Below are 17,150 nucleotides of genomic sequence, written 5' to 3' on the forward strand. Positions count from 1 at the left end.
CAGATAGTGACAGGGAGTGATTGATGGGTGATTAGGGGGGTGATTGGGTGCAAACAGGGGTCTGGGGGGTGGGCAGGGGGGGGGTCTGATGGGTGCTGTGGGCGATCTGGGGCGGGGGGGGAGAAATCAGTGTGCTTTGGTGCAGACTAGGGTGGCTGCAGCCTGCCCTGGTGGTCCCTCGGACACTGGGACCACCAGGGCAGGAGGCAGCCTGTATAATACACTTTGTAAACATTACAAAGTGTATTATACACTTTGTATGCGGCGATCGCGGGGTTAACATCCCGCCGGCGCTTCCGTATAGCCAGCGGGATGTTGCGGCGGGTGAGCGGCGCCAGGCGGAGGCGGAGGATCGCGTCACTGATGACGCGATCGCTCCGCCCATGCCCCTACAAGGACCGCCGCCAATTGTCAATACGGCGGTCCTTGCAGGGTGCACTTCCCGGCCGCCAATTGTACATACGGCGGTCGGGAAGTGGTTAACTGTCTGAACTACCTAACTGAAAATGCAGCACAGTAATAGTTTCTTTATGGCATTGCTATCCTATACCATCTGGTATGATGAACTAAAAAGTGAATTCAGAATGATATGTTATGAAAGGCCTAACTTGCCATATTGAAGAAAGATTTGGAATCAGCGGAATATCTAAGCGGGGTGAGAGGAATGTGCTCAGGAGATGTTGGCGGATTGCGTTTCTGGCCACTGTATGGTAGATGTTATTGGACAAAATATTTGGCTAACACGGTGTGATCTTAACAGCCTTTTGTGTGCTCCTCGACAGCTGGGAGCTGACAATCCTTCTGCTCGCTAAGCCACTGAGATACAAGTTAAGGTGAGACTTCAACTTGAAGGATATAAAGACAACGCACAGGAAATGACTTTTTTTTTAACTTCTAAAAATATATATACTTTTCCATGTAACTGCCTTATAGGCTGTTCTCTTGATTTACTCGAATGCATTTTATTTACACCGCCCTGGTAGAAGAAAATGCCTATGCTCCAGATGTTGATTTATTTGTTTCATGAAATTACAGACAGGAAATCACAAAAGATCATAAAGACACAAAGTCTCATTACTAAAAAGTGCTTAAATGGAACATACAAAAAGTATATGATCCAGCAACATCAAAAGGTAAAACCAGCTAAGCAGAACTATTTTTGTCCTGATTTTTTTTTTTTTTTCCCATAGAGTGGGATTTACTTAATGCTTTCGTGAATTCTATAATGTCGTTTTTATGACTTCTTTGTATATGGATGCCATAAAGAATTCTTTACAATGACTTAGCCTACAGATATTTTCTCCCAAATTTCCTAGAGCGGTGGTTACCAAAAGCAATAAATAGAGTATTAGTGACAAAAATGTGGCTGAGGCCAAGTCCAGACATATTCTCATATTTTTACATACCCATTGGATGAATGCCCGGGTCAAGCAAACAAGTAAAATCCAGCAAAAACCCTGGAATGCCCCTCAATATAACACTACAAGAGCCCAGCCATAAAAAGAGGATGAAAAGAAAATCTTCATCGAAAAAATATCAAGGCAGCGAGGAAATAGATGTATCAAGAAAGGTATCTTGCATTAGCTGCATTATAGGCGTAATACCTTGCTTTTCCAGTTCAGTTCTCGGTTTTCTCATATGCTGTTTTACATTTAAGGGGTAACTTTTTTTTTTAAGAAATTGATCTAACAGTACTGCTAAACAATTTTGTAATTTAAGGTAATTAAAAATATTGTTGTAAAACCTCCTGATATTGTATTTTACATTTAAAGGGAAAAAAAAAGAAAAGATCTATAGTAATGCAGAGGGTGAAATATTTCTTAAACTGCAGAACAGAGTACTCGATATCCAGGGTATGTAATGTAATGTAGGTGCAACATTTCGTAAGTGACTGTCACAGAACTTTGTTGAAAAGTCAGAAAAGCTCCACCTCTTGTGTCAAAGCAACGTGTCATTATTAAAATATGGAAGGCACTGAGAAACTGAAAAAGAGAAAAGTTTTCTTCACACCTTTTTCTTTGAAAGCACTCTTGTTTTATTTGCTCTGTTAGACATGATTGCATATAGGAATGAAAATGTTTGTTCCTCTTACAAAGCGGTTAAGTATTCTCCTTATTTCAGAGGAGCAAGTGAAGCTGACATCACTTCCACCACTTCCGCTGTGCGCATGTGTACTGATGGCCCCAGCTTCCGCCCAGCTCCTCCCCTTGCCAGGATGTGCCAGAGTTCATCCCCAGCTTGGCAGCCACAGACCAATAGCCTGAAGATTTAACTGAATTTCTGAAAAAAGAAAAACAAAAGTTTAGGCTGTTTTTTACTCTGAGGCAAACAACAAAATACATAAATTATTATGTTCATATTGGTTTTAATTTTTCAATGTGCTAAAAGTTTGCTTTAGTGTAATTTAGGCATTTATATGAATGTCCTTTAAATTGCTTGTGCTGTACTAGCTCTTCTCACAAGTACCTAGCAAACTTCTGTAATTGCACAGCTTTCTTATTTTTTTAATACTGATGTTTAATGAACAATATCAGGAACAAATAATTACTGTGGGCCATATGCAATTCACTTTTTCTCCTAAGTTTTCTCCTAGGTGATAAATACACTTGTCAATAAAATGCCTTTTAAGCCAACAGAAAGCACAAAAAATACTCAAAAATAATTTTGAGAGTACCTTTTCACCTACTTTTTGGTACTTTTTTAGTTGAAAAGTTATTTTAAATAGAGGATGAAAAATTATCTCCTAGGAGAAAACTCAGGAGAAAAAGTGAATTGCATATGGCCCCGTGTCCTCTGTTTACTTTGACCTGCTACATATGTTGGTGAACACTGAAGCACTGTACAGCAAACTGTAAGCTATGCAGCAGCTGATTGCAGTCTCATTCTAGCCTAGGCATAGATTCCTTTGTCTTTACATCCCACATCATTGGCTACTCTGGGTCATGTGATACAGAGAACTTGGAAGGGTTATCTATAGTAAATCTTTTGGTTCCAATTGCATTGGGCAACCCGCAACTTGAATAGACCAAAGATTACCTGAAGAAGAGTTGCAGATTAGAGGAAAGAAATACTATATTTTTGCAATGAGTGATAAATACATCCCAATGGAATCAGGAAAAAAGGGTGAACAGAGCAAAGTGGAAAGAAGGGCAGCGCCATAGGCTGCAAAGATAAAAGCCAGGATTAGCGGCAACAGGGGTACATTTGAGCACATAGATGGAATTTTGGATGCCTGTAAATTGCAGCTGTAAATAGCGCCCACTATCTGTTTGGTAGAAAGAAGAAGACTATCGGTAAATTTATCAAAATTCTACCATCGACAATCCCCTGTGCTCTTTCTACCAGGCACCTTTATTACATGAAGTGTCACAAAGTGTCTACTGTATATACTTATTTTGCCTCAATGACATAGAAGCCTTCTGTCTGCTTTTTATCTCTTCCTCCGGACTTGTTGTGTTCCACCCTGGGGGAGTTTGCTATTGACAGCTATTGACAATGTACCTGCATAGTCCTTTAGAATAGACAGTGTATTATAGAGCAATATACACAGACTTTATATGGCAGTCTGGGACAAGGAAGTGGATGATACTTCCATCTAGAAAAATGTGTATTTTTGTCCATCCTATTGTTAGTGATTAAATAACATATTTAGCTGTTCAGTGTGATTTTTGTGGTTCCTGGAATTCCGATCTGCCTGTTGGAGCCAGATAGTCCTCATTATTTTTACCCTTAAGTTACGTTTATCAGCTCTGCGTAGCATCTAACATGACAATCCTCTCATCTTTCACTATGCTTTCTTGTCCTTCCAACATAAAATTACAAGTGATTGAATCATATAAAAGCACTGCAGAAGAGCAGCTCCTAATTCTAAATACATTTACAGCTGTACACAGGATCATCACTATGTCAGGTCCTGTTCTCCTTGGACAGGAAAAGCACATCAGTCACTTGTTCAAGAGAGCAGTTGGGCTGGCATCGGGACTTACTTGCAGGTGATTAATGAATGCCACATCATGTCAGAATAAAGCAGGAGTGAACATCCAGAAGAAATTAACCCCAAAGTACTCCAAAAAACTGCCTGAAAGACAAATGTTTTCTCCAACTTGTATAAAGGAAGTCAAGCCATGAAAGGACCTGACTCTCTTCCTAACTAGTGGCCTCAATTCACTAACCTTAACTCCTGTCTTTAAAGGGGTTATTTCGCGAAAAAAGTAGGCAGTTAAAAAATGTGACAGATGACAGGTTTTGGGCCAGTCCATATTTTTAAGGGGGATTCTCAGGGCTTTCTTTGTTTTCAACAGCATTTCCTGAACAACAATTGCAAAATCTAACTGACATAATAGTGTGCAAGTGATTAGGGAGGCCGGCTGGTATCTTGCTATTTTGGCAGTTAAAGTGAACCAGAGACGAAGCACCCTTGTGTATTTTACCATAGAAATCAGTGGGAACATTAGAGAAAACATTTACCATGCTCTCTGTTCCATCCTCACTGCTAAAAGTGTCTGTTATCTAGCTGAGATAAGAATCCCGGACTGAGCATTGATTCTGGCTTTGCTATAATGACTCAGCTATAATGATTCCTGAGCAAAGCCAGCAGGGGGCAGGCTTGGACTTGAAGACAGCAAAGAACACAGTCTCAGCTATAATTATTCTGTAGCAAAGCCAGACCGACTGCTTAGTCGGGATTCTTATCTTAGAGGTGATAACAGGCAAATTAAACAGAGAACAATGTAACAAAGAGCAGATTAGGTGTTTACTGTCATGTTCCCACTGATTTATAAGGTAAAATACATGAGGTTGCTTCATCTCTGGTTCTCTTTAAACTGCTGTTCAGGAAATGCTGTTGAAAACAAAGAAAGCCCTGAGAATCCCCCTTAAAAAGATGGACTGGCCCAAAACCTGTCATCTGTCACATTTTTTAACTGCGTACTTTTTTTTGCGAAAGAATCCCTTTAATAACTCTTCTGAGCTGTTTTACAGTTATCACCAGGGTGATATAATTGATAACTGTAAAACAGCTCAGAAGAGTTATTAAAGACAGGAGTTAAGGTTAGTTAATTGAGGCCATATATACTGGCCTCAATTCACTAAGCTTAACTCCTGTCTTTAATAACTCTTCTGAGCTGTTTTACAGTTCTCACAATTATACCACCATGGTGATAACTGTAAAACAGCTCAGAAGAGTTATTAAAGACAGGAGTTAAGCTTAGTGAATTGAGGCCATTCTTTTTCCTATATTATCTCTAGTGGTAATTGTTGTGGTAAACTGCAGTGTTTAGGGGGACTAACTGTCTAAACATGACTAACTGTCATATTCATTTTCATTCATGAGGAGGAGTGGTTGACTTTTCATCACAGTTTTCACTTATCCAAAAAGCGGACTTTGCTTAACCAGCCTGGCGGTATGGACGAGCTCAGCTCGTCCATCACCGCCGGAGGCTGCCGCTCAGGCCCTGCTGGGCCGATTTGCATGAAATAAAGTGCAGCACACGCAGCCGGCACTTTGCCAGCCGCGTGTGCTGCCTGATCGGTGAGCAGCGGCGAAAGAGAGTCCCCCCAGCCGCCTGAGCCCAGCGTAGCCGGAACAAAAAGTTCCGGCCAGCGCTAAGGGCTGTATCGGAGGCGGCTGACGTCAGGACGTCGGCTGACGTCGATGACGTCACTCCGCTCGTCGCTATGGCGACGATCTAAGCAAAACAAGGAAGGCCGCTCATTGCGGCCTTCCTTGTTTATTCTGGGCGCCGGAGGCGATCGGAAGAACGCCTCCGGAGCGCCCTCTAGTGGGCTTTCATGCAGCCAACTTTCAGTTGGCTGCATGAAATAGTTTTTTTTTTATTAAAAAAAAACCCTCCCGCAGCCTCCCTGGCGATCTTATCAGAACGCCAGGGTGGTTAAAGAGAACCTGTACTGAGTAAAAATATTTAAAATAAACACATGAGGTAACTTCAAATTAACATTGCATAGTTACCTTGCCATCAGTTCCTCTCAGAAGCTCACCATTTTCTTTTGACAATAATCCCTTCCAGTTCTGACAATATTTTGTCAGATCTGAAATATATCAGTTGCTGTCAGTAGAATATCAGTTGCTTTCAGTTAAAGCTGAGAGGAAAACTGATGTACCAGGTAATGTCCATGTTTCCCTATGGCTCCTGTGGGCAATGTTACAGTTTAACTGTGTGCTGACCAGAAATCTGTTATGGGTAATGGCCATTTTCAAAATGGAGGACGGAAAATTCCCTTGATCACAGTGAACAGGACCCGGGACAGGAGAAAGACACTGAGGAGTAGGCTACATGGAAGGTAAGTATGACTTGTGTATGCTTATTTTGACTTTTAATTTTCAGTTCAGGTTTTCTTTAAGGTTACCATACACTGGTCAATTGCCACCAGATCGACCAACAGATATATCCCTCTCTGATCAAATCTGGTCAAAGAGGGATCTAATGGCTGCCCATACACTGCACACAGATTTTGAATCGATTTCAGCATGAAATCGATTCGCAACCGTTGGAGCTGCTGCTGCCTCTGCCTGCCTCGCCTCCCCCATTTGGGCTCCCCTGGCCAGCAGCAATGACATTACCTGTCCGCCGGCGCAAGTCCCCGGGTCCGTGCTGTCCCTTTCTCCGGCTGGCCTTCTTCTCCATCTCCTCTTCACTTCCTTTCCCATCCTGTGACAAGAGGAACCTCAAACAGTAGAGAGCCATCTACTGTTTGAACTTTGCCTTCTCACAGGACGGGACAGGAAGTGAAGAGGAGATGGAGAAGAAGGCCAGCCGGAGAAAGGGACAGCACAGACCCAGGGACTTGTGCCAGCGGGGTAGGTGAGATTATTGCTGCGCCTGTACAGATCGACTGAATCAATCGATTACATATGAAAATCGGTTGATCGGTCAACATTTGCGTTAATGATTTCTCAGCAGATTTGATCACAGTGATTGAATCTGCTGTATATCGAGGGGAAATCGATGAAGTGTATGGGTACCTTTAGAGCCAGAGGCCACATCAAAATTAATGATAATAGATTACTGAACAGGAGGTACCCAAACAAATAAGATAAAGGTTTAAAGATCATGTAAAATGAGATATCAAGATGTAATTTACCCCAGATGAGTTGCGCTCCTGATAATCATGTGGTCAGCTATAGATACATAAGCAAGTAAAATACTTGTGACGTCCTGACCTTCCATTTCAGGTTGTTTTTAAACAATCACTCTGCTTTTTCATAATTCCTATCCAGTAGCCGTTTATCAGACATAGCAGAGGTGGTTACATTGGCTAGAAGGCTGGTGGTAAGGAGAACTGTACGTTAAAGTGACCTTAGCAGAACATATCAAACAACATTTAATTTAAAATCAGTGGCAGACACAATGCTTCACCTAGATTATTTTAATGGCCTTCTGCAGCAGTGCCCTGGATTACTTCATTTTGATTTAACCCCCTCCCCCCCTTCTCACTACCCTCAGTTAGCATCAGGGTGTGAAGTTTAGCATGTGACTTCTGCAATTGTTTGAAGCTCAGTGTCCCCCCCCCCCCCCTCCCCAACCGATGAAGGGTTTTGTTTGCTCTCTGCTATTGTGCAATAAATACTTATTACAGCGGTCTTTATGGGCCTGCATTTTCCACAAGAAGGAAGAGATCACAGCCTGTACTGAAATCTTAAGTATAACAGGTGAAATTGAATTTTTTAAAAAATGTTATTAACCACTCTGCGACTGCTTAACACAGGATGGCGGCCGCAGAGTGGCTTCCTTTATTCCTCCATCACTCACCCGTGTGTCATCTCGCAATGCACAAGATTAGCAGGAAGCGAGCGTGAGCGTGCGCTCCTTGCTGAGGGACACAGCGGCGCATACAGAACAGCCTGTCAGCTGCGATTGGAGATGGCAGGCTGTAATAAGAAAAAACTGCAAAAATTATTTGTACAGCACTGTAAACTACCACAGTGCTTTACGGGGGACAGCTCTGTCACTGAGCTGTCCCCAAGAGAAGCACACAATCTTATCCCTCTCATAGACTGATGCCTATGAGAGGTGTTTCTAGTGGTGGATCTCAGGGGGAGGGAGGGAAAATAAAAAAAATAGACAATTTTATTAAAAAATAAACAACAATAAAATGTATAAAAAAACCTTACAAACATCCCAGCAGTAATCAGATCCCACCAACAGAGCTTTCTGTGAAGTAATACCTTTTACATACTGCAGCATAAACCCAATTGTACTTGGGCTTCAGTTCATGAAATAAGTTGGTCAATGAGATGCTAAGAATTACGACTTGCATGCAAACTTACTGCAATTTGTATGCAGCTTGGAAATGGGCCAACCTACAATAGCAAGAAGCGTATTTGGTTAACCTGGTTCAAAGCTGCATAAACTGTGCACGCAAGCTGGAATTATTACCATCTCATTGGCCATTTCTAATCCTCAACTGATGGCTGGAAATCCTTCTTTAGTACTTTCTGATAGAAAGTTGAATTCCTGTCTCTCTTAACTATGGCACACTGAACTGTTTGGATGCCTGGACAGAGGTTCACCCTAACAAATCACTGGTTGGACACTCTTTTTTCAATTTTTGGACTGTTTTAGTGATTGTGGGTAGGGATGGTGGGAAATGCCTATTTTTGATTCTGTAGAAAATCCGATTTCCACCAATGCCAATTTCTGATTTTATGATTTACAAGGAGTATTTCGTCATCATTTTTTGCATCAGAAAATACAAAAAAAATGCAAAAAAATAACGGAAATCAGAAAAACGGATCTTGTGATTGGTCTACAATTACCGCAGTAAACTGATTTATGTGGAAAAATTCTGCATTCTCTGATAGGATCAATGCTTCTACGTTCTGTGATTGGGGTAAAATTACTGAGTTGTGGTAAATTGGATCTCTGCGGAATTCCGATTTTTGTTTAGCGATTTTTGATTGGGAATGCAGAAATTTCAATTCCGCAGAATCCTAATGATCATCCGTAAGGCTGGTTTCACAGTGGGACGTTACAGGCGCACGTTAGAGCAGCCTGTAATGCACCCCACCGAACAGCAATGAAAAATCAATGGGCTGTTCACAGTGTAACGCTGCGCCATAATATAACGTACTGCATGCAGTACTTTGTAAGCGGCAGAGCCGCGTTAGACTGCTTGCACATGCTCAGTGACGTTGGGGAGGAGCGGAGAGCGGCCAGACACATGGCTAATTAATATTCACAGCACTCAGTGACGTGCAGTGTTTACTTCCTGGAGCGGCCGCTCTGTGCGGCGATTGCCCGGCGGGACCACGTGATGCTGCATGCGTCCAAGAGTGCGCATCATGGCATCATGGACGCCAGAGTGAGATGCACAACGCGGCTCACTCTGACGTCCAAAGCAGGGAGCACCAGGCGTTGCGTTAGGGGCACGTTATGCGACCATAACGTCCCCTTAAACGCAACGTCCTTGTGTGAAACCAGCCTAATGGTGGGCAGTTATTTTTTCATAGGGGTAATATGGCTATTGGTGAACTTTTTCCTTTCAATTAATCAAATAAGCATTCAAAAACTGTGTGTTTTGTTTATTCAGGTTTGTATTATACGGGTATGATGTACTTTTGCACATCACTATATACAAAAGTTAAAGAGGAACTGTAACGAAGGATTGAACTTCCTTCCAATCAGTAGCTGATACCCCTTTTCCCATGAAAAATCTTTACTTTTTCTCAAACGGATCATCAGGGGGCTCTGTATGGTTGATATTGTGGTGGGTGAAACTCCTCCCACAGTGTGATGTCAGGACCAAGGTGATGACATCACACTGTGGGATCCTTGTTGCATTGTGGGAAATAACAGCTGTTTCAAACTGCCAAAAATGCATTATCTCTTTTCACAGATATCACCTGCTAGCAGTAAAAATGTCACAATGTGATAAATGTCAGAATGTAAATCAGGGAGAGGAAAGATTTTACAACAGGCAAACACTGACTTAATCATTTATAAATCATTATTTTTAAAAAAATTAAGCCCTTTTTTTCATTATGTTATTTTCCCCGAAGTTCCTCTTTAACAATAATGTATTTCTATAAGCAGAATAAAAACTGTAGAAGAATTTGCTAAATGTTTTACTGCTACAAATCTATATAATTATATAAACATATAGTCAACATGAAAGAAAAACACCTACTATAAATATCAGTTTTACTATAACAGACACCTGTGTAAAGCAAATTAACCATTATGATAGGCTGATATACAACCTTTTTCATTACATTCTTTCTTTAGGCTATATCGTCATATCAGGTCACAAACAAGACGTTTCTTTTTGTACTGCAGATGTGTCACCAAATCTATTCATTTATCTCTACCTAAGTGCACACATAGGATTACCACTGCAGCTGCTACTACGAGCCTATAAGTAATTCTTCATTTTAGAAAGTTTTTCCTATTTCCTAAATGTCTAGCATTACATTTGTGGTATCTTTATTAAATCTGATCTACCAGTCAGCTGTCTAAACTTAGAAGATCTCCAAATTCTTTAAGGTCAACTGATCTTAAATATGCATTCAAACTTGTGGATTTATAAATAATAATTCTGAATTCTGGGTAAGGAATAAAGATAGAAAGGTCGTTCAATGGGGACACATGAAGTCATCTACTTGGTAGCACAGTAATCATATTTTGCGTAACTGTTGTTAGGCAATATTTTAAAGAGTAAATATTTTACTTTACACTGCTAATTCAGAAAGGTGTCACCATTTATGTTTAACTCACTATGGTAACACCAGATAATAGGATAACAGAGGCGTCAACAGGATAAAAAACACTAGAAGAACTTAAAAACCCATCTTGGTAATAGAGGAGGTAGTGGTGGACTTACCTCCTCCAAGCAGAACATACGACTGTGGATATTCAGTCAAAACAATTTTATTGGATACTCCAAATAAAGTGCAACGCATTTCGTGGGATACAAACCCGCTTCATCAGGCAATAACAGATAGGAGTAAACAGCATCTGCCAGTATCATCAACACTGAGTGGGGGAGGAGATACCTTGGGGGCCCCTACAGGCTCTGGGGCCCTGGGGCAATTCCCCCCTTTACCTCTATGGTAGCACCATCCTTGAAGCCAGCTATCTTCTACCTATTTGTAATGATCTTGATTCTCCAGAAAGTGGTTGATCCCGCTCCCTGCTCAACGAGGCTAAGCAATCATCTTGACAGCGGATGTTGTATGTGAGATGACCTTGGGGTGTTTACTCCGTTACCATAGTGCCGACGCTGGCATAGTTATGTCAGTGGTCTGGTCATATGGTATTATAGCAGTCATTGGAGGCCTCCCTGGGGTTGTGCACATGCGGGAGGCCTTCAGAGCAACACATGATTGGCCTGATGGCACTAAGGGGCATGATGTTAAACACACTACTTTACACCCCCCTCTCCATGGCGTTTTGAGCCTTTTCCTGGCCATGGAGCCAAGTGTTCCACGATCAAGCACAATCCGTGCGAAACAATTGATGGCCAATCAGTCTCTGTGTGTGCCATAACCTAGATGGGTGATGTACTATGTTTAATGCTGCAATACTGTTTTTACACTGGAGTGCAATGAATTTTTAATGTTTCAACTGGTGCCCACGCTATCCTTTGGAAGGTATTTACTTTTGGAATAAGTATCAGTTTTGCTGTCCAGGCACTTTGGGAAGACACACTCTGCAGCTTTTGCTATAAAGTTGTAGATTTAAGAAGAAGGTGCCAAACCACTTTTATTTTTAGATTGCTGTGCTGATAACTTCGCTATGACAGTATAAAAGATAAAAGTAAGAGTACTGCACTGTTTCAATTAGCTTTCCAACACCAGGAACATGATTTACATATGACACATTTCCTTTAAGTCATTCCAAAGGTTCTGATGTACTAAAGAGCTAATTGCTCATAGTTACATACGTAGATGTAGTAGCTGATCAAACATACTTTAAACTTGCTTTAAACATTCAGTAACTATAGCGGTAGTGAGAGGAGAAAAATGTTATAGGAAACATTGACATCAGTTGTCTATCTAAAGGCCAGTTTACAGGGAATGTGCTTTGTCAATGCATCAGTTGGCTCCCAGATGTGGTACTAATACAATGTAATGGAAAAGTGTGCATTGCAGTGCACAATACATATCAGCATGCATATTCAGCACACAGTGGATGCATTGCCATACTGAGAAAGGCAAAGAATCTGCCAGACAACTGATTTGCTGGTGCAGAGCATTAAGGCGCTGTAGTGACATAAAGTACAGTAGAATGTAGTAAATAATTCAGGATAGCCACTTTTATGTTAATTATCCTGGTTTCACGACCAGAAACATTTCCTATATCTATATATTGCTGAATATTTGTATGTAATGCCCCCTCCCAGTGATGTTACAGTTAAAGTAGTATTTCAATTGTCTTTGGAACAAAGAGTAAACAGAGTTTCCACGAAGATGCAACTGACAGCAGTAAAGATGTTTCAATCTGTGATAAATTTCAGAATGTAATTCGGGGTGAGGATAATTGGGCAAACACTGAATAAATAATTTATATATGAATACTGTAAATAACACAAGTAATTTTATTAATTTGCTATTTTGGTAGAGTTCCTCTTTAACTGTAAACCAGGCCTTAAATTACTATTTGTCAGAAGTATTTGCATGTCTCCACATACAGGTAAAAGAAGCAAGTAGTTACTGTACATTAGAGATGGGCTGAACGGTTCGCCGGCGAACAGTTCCAGGCGAACATTGGGGGTTTGCGTTCGCCTGCACCAGGCAAACTTTTACGAAAGTTCGATTCGCCCCATAATGCACTATGAGGGTCAACTTTGACCCTCTGCATCACAGTCAGCAGGCACATTGTATCCATTCAGGCTACACTAAGCCCTGGAGCCCCACCCCCCTTTATATAAGGCAGGCTCGCTGGCCATGACACTCACTCGTGTGCCTGCTGCAAATAGACAGACTAGGGAGAGCTGCTGCAGATTTTTTCTCCTAGGGAAAGATTAGTTAGGCTCTTGCCTTGCTCCTGGCTGATTGATATTGTTAAAATAGCACCCCTCAACAGCTCTTTTGAGAGCTAATGTTTTCCTGATGTGTTTTTGTGTGTGTGTTGCTCACTGACACTGGCATTATACAGCCCTATCTGTTGCAGCTGAACCTTGGTAATTGTTATTACTGTGCCAGCCAGGCCCTGCCTAACTATCTATACTGGGACACCTACCTATGCCTACCTAACTACTGGGGCACCTACTTACCTATACGGGGACACCTACCCACCTACCTATACTAGGGGACCTACCTATGCCTACCTACCTATACTGGAACTCCTACCTATGCCTACCTACCTATACTGGGTCTCCTACCTATGCCTAGCTAAATACTGAGACGCCTACCTATGCCTACCTACCTATACTGGGTCTCCTACCTATGCCTAGCTAACTACTGAGACACCTACCTATGCCTACCTACCTGTACTGGGACTCCTACCTATGCCTACCTACCTATACTGGGTCTCCTACCTATGCCTAGCTAACTACTGGGACACCTACCTATGCCTACCTACCTATACTGGGACTCCTACCTATGCCTACCTACCTATACTGGGTCTCCTACCTATGCCTAGCTAACTACTGAGGCACCTACCTATGCCTACCTATACTGGGACTCCTCACTATGCCTACCTACCTATACTGGGACTCCTACCTATGCCTACCTACATACAAGAAGATAATAAGGTCATTGCTTCATTGTGGTTAGACCAAATTTTATCAGCTGGACAGTCACTGTTGCTCTATCATTGAGCTACCAATGGCCAGCATAATTTTTCTATTTTTCAAAGTTAGCATCCCCATTGAAGTCTATTGCGGTTCGCAAACTTTTACGCGAACCGAACCTTCCGCGGAGGTTCGCGAACGGGGTTCGCGAACCTAAAATTGGAGGTTCGGCCCATCTCTACTGTACATGCCTCCAGTTAATAGAATCAAGTAACCATGTGCCTCAAGAGAAAAGAAGTAGCCAAGTGCCTCCATATACAGTAATTAAAGAGAAACTGTACTGAGTAAAAATATTTAAAATAAACACATGAGGTAACTTCAAATGAACATTGCATAGTTACAATATCACTTGCTGTCAGTTATAGCTGAGAGGAAAACTGATGTACCAGGTAATGTCCATGTTTCCCTATGGCTCAAGTGGGCGATGTTACAGTTTAACTGTGTGCTGACCAGAAAGCTGTTATGGGTAATGGCCATTTTCAAAATGGAGGACGGAAAATTCCCTTGATCACAGTGAACAAACAGGACGCGGGACAGGAGTAAGACACTGAGGAGTAGACTACATGGAAGGTAAGTATGACTTGTGTATGCTTATTTTGACTTTTAATTTTCAGTTCAGGTTTTCTTTAAGCAGTCCTGTGCAATCAGATGCAATAATTAAAGGGAATCTGAAGTGAAAATTAACGTATTAGATAATGATTGGTATGTGTAGTACAGCTAAGAAATAGAACATTACTAGCACAGATATGAGTCTAATATTGCTTCTAATACAGCAAGAGTTAAGAAACGTAAGTTGTTATCTATGCAAAAGAGCTTCTCTGAGCTCTCCGACCCAACTTGGGTCCCTGTTTTCTGGAGCACTTATACATCAAATAAATAGTCAGAGACATATTTAGATATGATTTTTACTGCAGGAAAGTTGAAAGGGTCATTACCTCTGTTTGTTTTATAATTTAAAATACAGTGTGTGGCTTGTACATGTAAATATGATAGAATTATACGTTATAAAAAAAACTTTATATCAAAAAATTCAAATATGAGACTATTTTCTTTGATACTAATGTTCTATTAATTATCAGTGTCACTTTAAGTAGCCATGTTCTCCCAGATAAAATAAATAACGCGTAATGTGCCCCTAGATATCATTATTAGGTAGCCAGAATGTCCCTTGCCTCCTACTTAGCAGGATTAGGTAGCCCTTTTAGTTTCCAGGTAGCAGGAAGCCCCACTCATGACTCCGCCTCCCCAATAGTAGTAGTATTATAGTAGTAGTGTAGTAGTAGTAGTATTATAGTAGTAGTATAGTAGTATTAGACTGGTGTTCCCCTAGATAGTCTTATTAGATAGTCAGATGTGCACCCGAAATTATATAAGATAGTCAGATGTGCCCTCAATAGTATCAGGCAGACAGATGTGCCCCCAATAGTATTAGGTAGTATCCAGAGGCGCCCTGCAGTATTACATAGCCAGAGGTAATCCAAATATGAAGTAGCCAAATGTGCCTCTACGTATAAGTTATCTAGTGGTACCCCCAAATATTAGGTAGTCAGGGGTAGCCCCTCAATATTAGCTAGATGTACACCCCTAGTATTAAGCAGCTGGAGGTGGTCCTTAATATTAGGTGGCCAGAGGTGTCCCAGTATTAGGTAGCTCCCCCCAGCTACCCAGTTTAGGAAGCCAGATGTGCCCCCAATTTTAGATCAACTCATCCACCCAGTATAGGTGTAGCCAAACGTGCCTGCAGTAATAGGTGCCAACCCACCTACCAACCCAGCATAGGTAGCCAGGTGTTCCCTGAGTATTAGGTAGTCCCCTCACCCACTCTAGGTAGCTAGATGTGCCTCCAGTATTAGGTACCCCCATCCACCTCAGTATAGGTAGCCATATGATCCCTCAGTATTATATAGCCCCCTACCCACCCAGTTTAGGTGCTATGAAATTCAACTATACCAACAGTAGTCTGTGATGGATCCTGCATACAGTTACTGAATATCAAGCATGTCTTGCACTGATGATTGCCAATTCAATTTAACCTGGAATAGATACTATCTTCTATTTGGTTTAATATTGCTCCCTCAAGTGTATAGGTTGTAGGCAAACTGCAATCCCACAGATACAGAAGCATACTGTATATGAGTTCATTATCGCACAGACAGAGCTGAATAATTGAACTTACCTTCTGTTTTGAGAATTTATATTTAGCATCTTTGTAAGTCTACTCCTAAAGATCCTTTCATCTATAGGAATAAGGGACCTCGCTCTCTCCTGGAAAGCCTTTCACTGTTTCTTATTCAGATCAAGCCTCCTCTTCACATCCTCTGTCTGTAGGAGTACCTTAAGGCTCTGTCCTCAGTCCCTTCCTCTTCTCCATCTACATGCCCGGTCTTGGTAACTTAATCACCTAATTTGGTTTTCAATACCACCTATATGCAGATGATACACAAGTACACTTCTCGGCCCCAGACCTTAACTCCCTCCTCACACGGGTTCCCGACTGCCTGTCCGCTATATCCTCTTTCATGTCATCTCGCTTCTTAAAACTTAATATGAAAAAAACTGAACTAATAGTCTTTCCACCATCCCTGTTCACCTCTTTGCCTGATATTACAATAAATGTTAACAACACGTCTATAACTAACCAGCTCCTGTCATCTCCAACTCAAAAACATAGCACGTATACGACATTTTCTCTCTCATGACACAACCAAAATGTTAGTACATGCTCTTATTATATCTTGATTGGACTATTGCAATATATTGCTTGGTGGACTTCCAACTAACCGACTAGCACCGCTCAATTCTGTACTGAACTCTGCTGCTCGACTCATTCATCTCTCCTCTCGCTCTTCCTCTGCTGCTCCTCTCTGTCAAACGCCTCACTGGCTACCAATTAACCAGAGGACTCAGTTCAAACTCTTAACCCTAACCTACAAAGCTCTCCACAATATCTCTCCCCTGTACATCTCCTCACTAGTCTCCAGATACCAACCCAACTGCAATTACCTCCTCACATTCACGTGTACAAGACTTCTCACGTGCCTCACCCCTCCTCTGGAATGCCCTTCCACAGCACATCCGCCACTCTCCCACCTTTGAAATCTTTAAATGCTCCCTCAAAACCCACCTTTTCTGACAAGCATATTCTCTAGCTTAGGCCATGCACCCACTAAATAACCTAATTACACACTGCCTGTACATATACTGTATACTTCGCCCACCTCTTGTTTCCACCCCATTCCTTTAGATTGTAAGCTCGCAAGGGCAGGGCTCTCACCCTTTTGTGTCATGGAATGTTATTAATTTAATTGCTTGCACTCTGTTAGACATTTATACATTTTCGTCATCATGTTAAATTTGCTATTGTAATCAGCAGTTCTGTATTTTGTATCAGTGTCCAT

The sequence above is a fragment of the Hyperolius riggenbachi genome, chromosome 1 (assembly GCF_040937935.1).
Source record: "Hyperolius riggenbachi isolate aHypRig1 chromosome 1, aHypRig1.pri, whole genome shotgun sequence".
Classification (NCBI taxonomy): Eukaryota; Metazoa; Chordata; class Amphibia; order Anura; family Hyperoliidae; genus Hyperolius; species Hyperolius riggenbachi.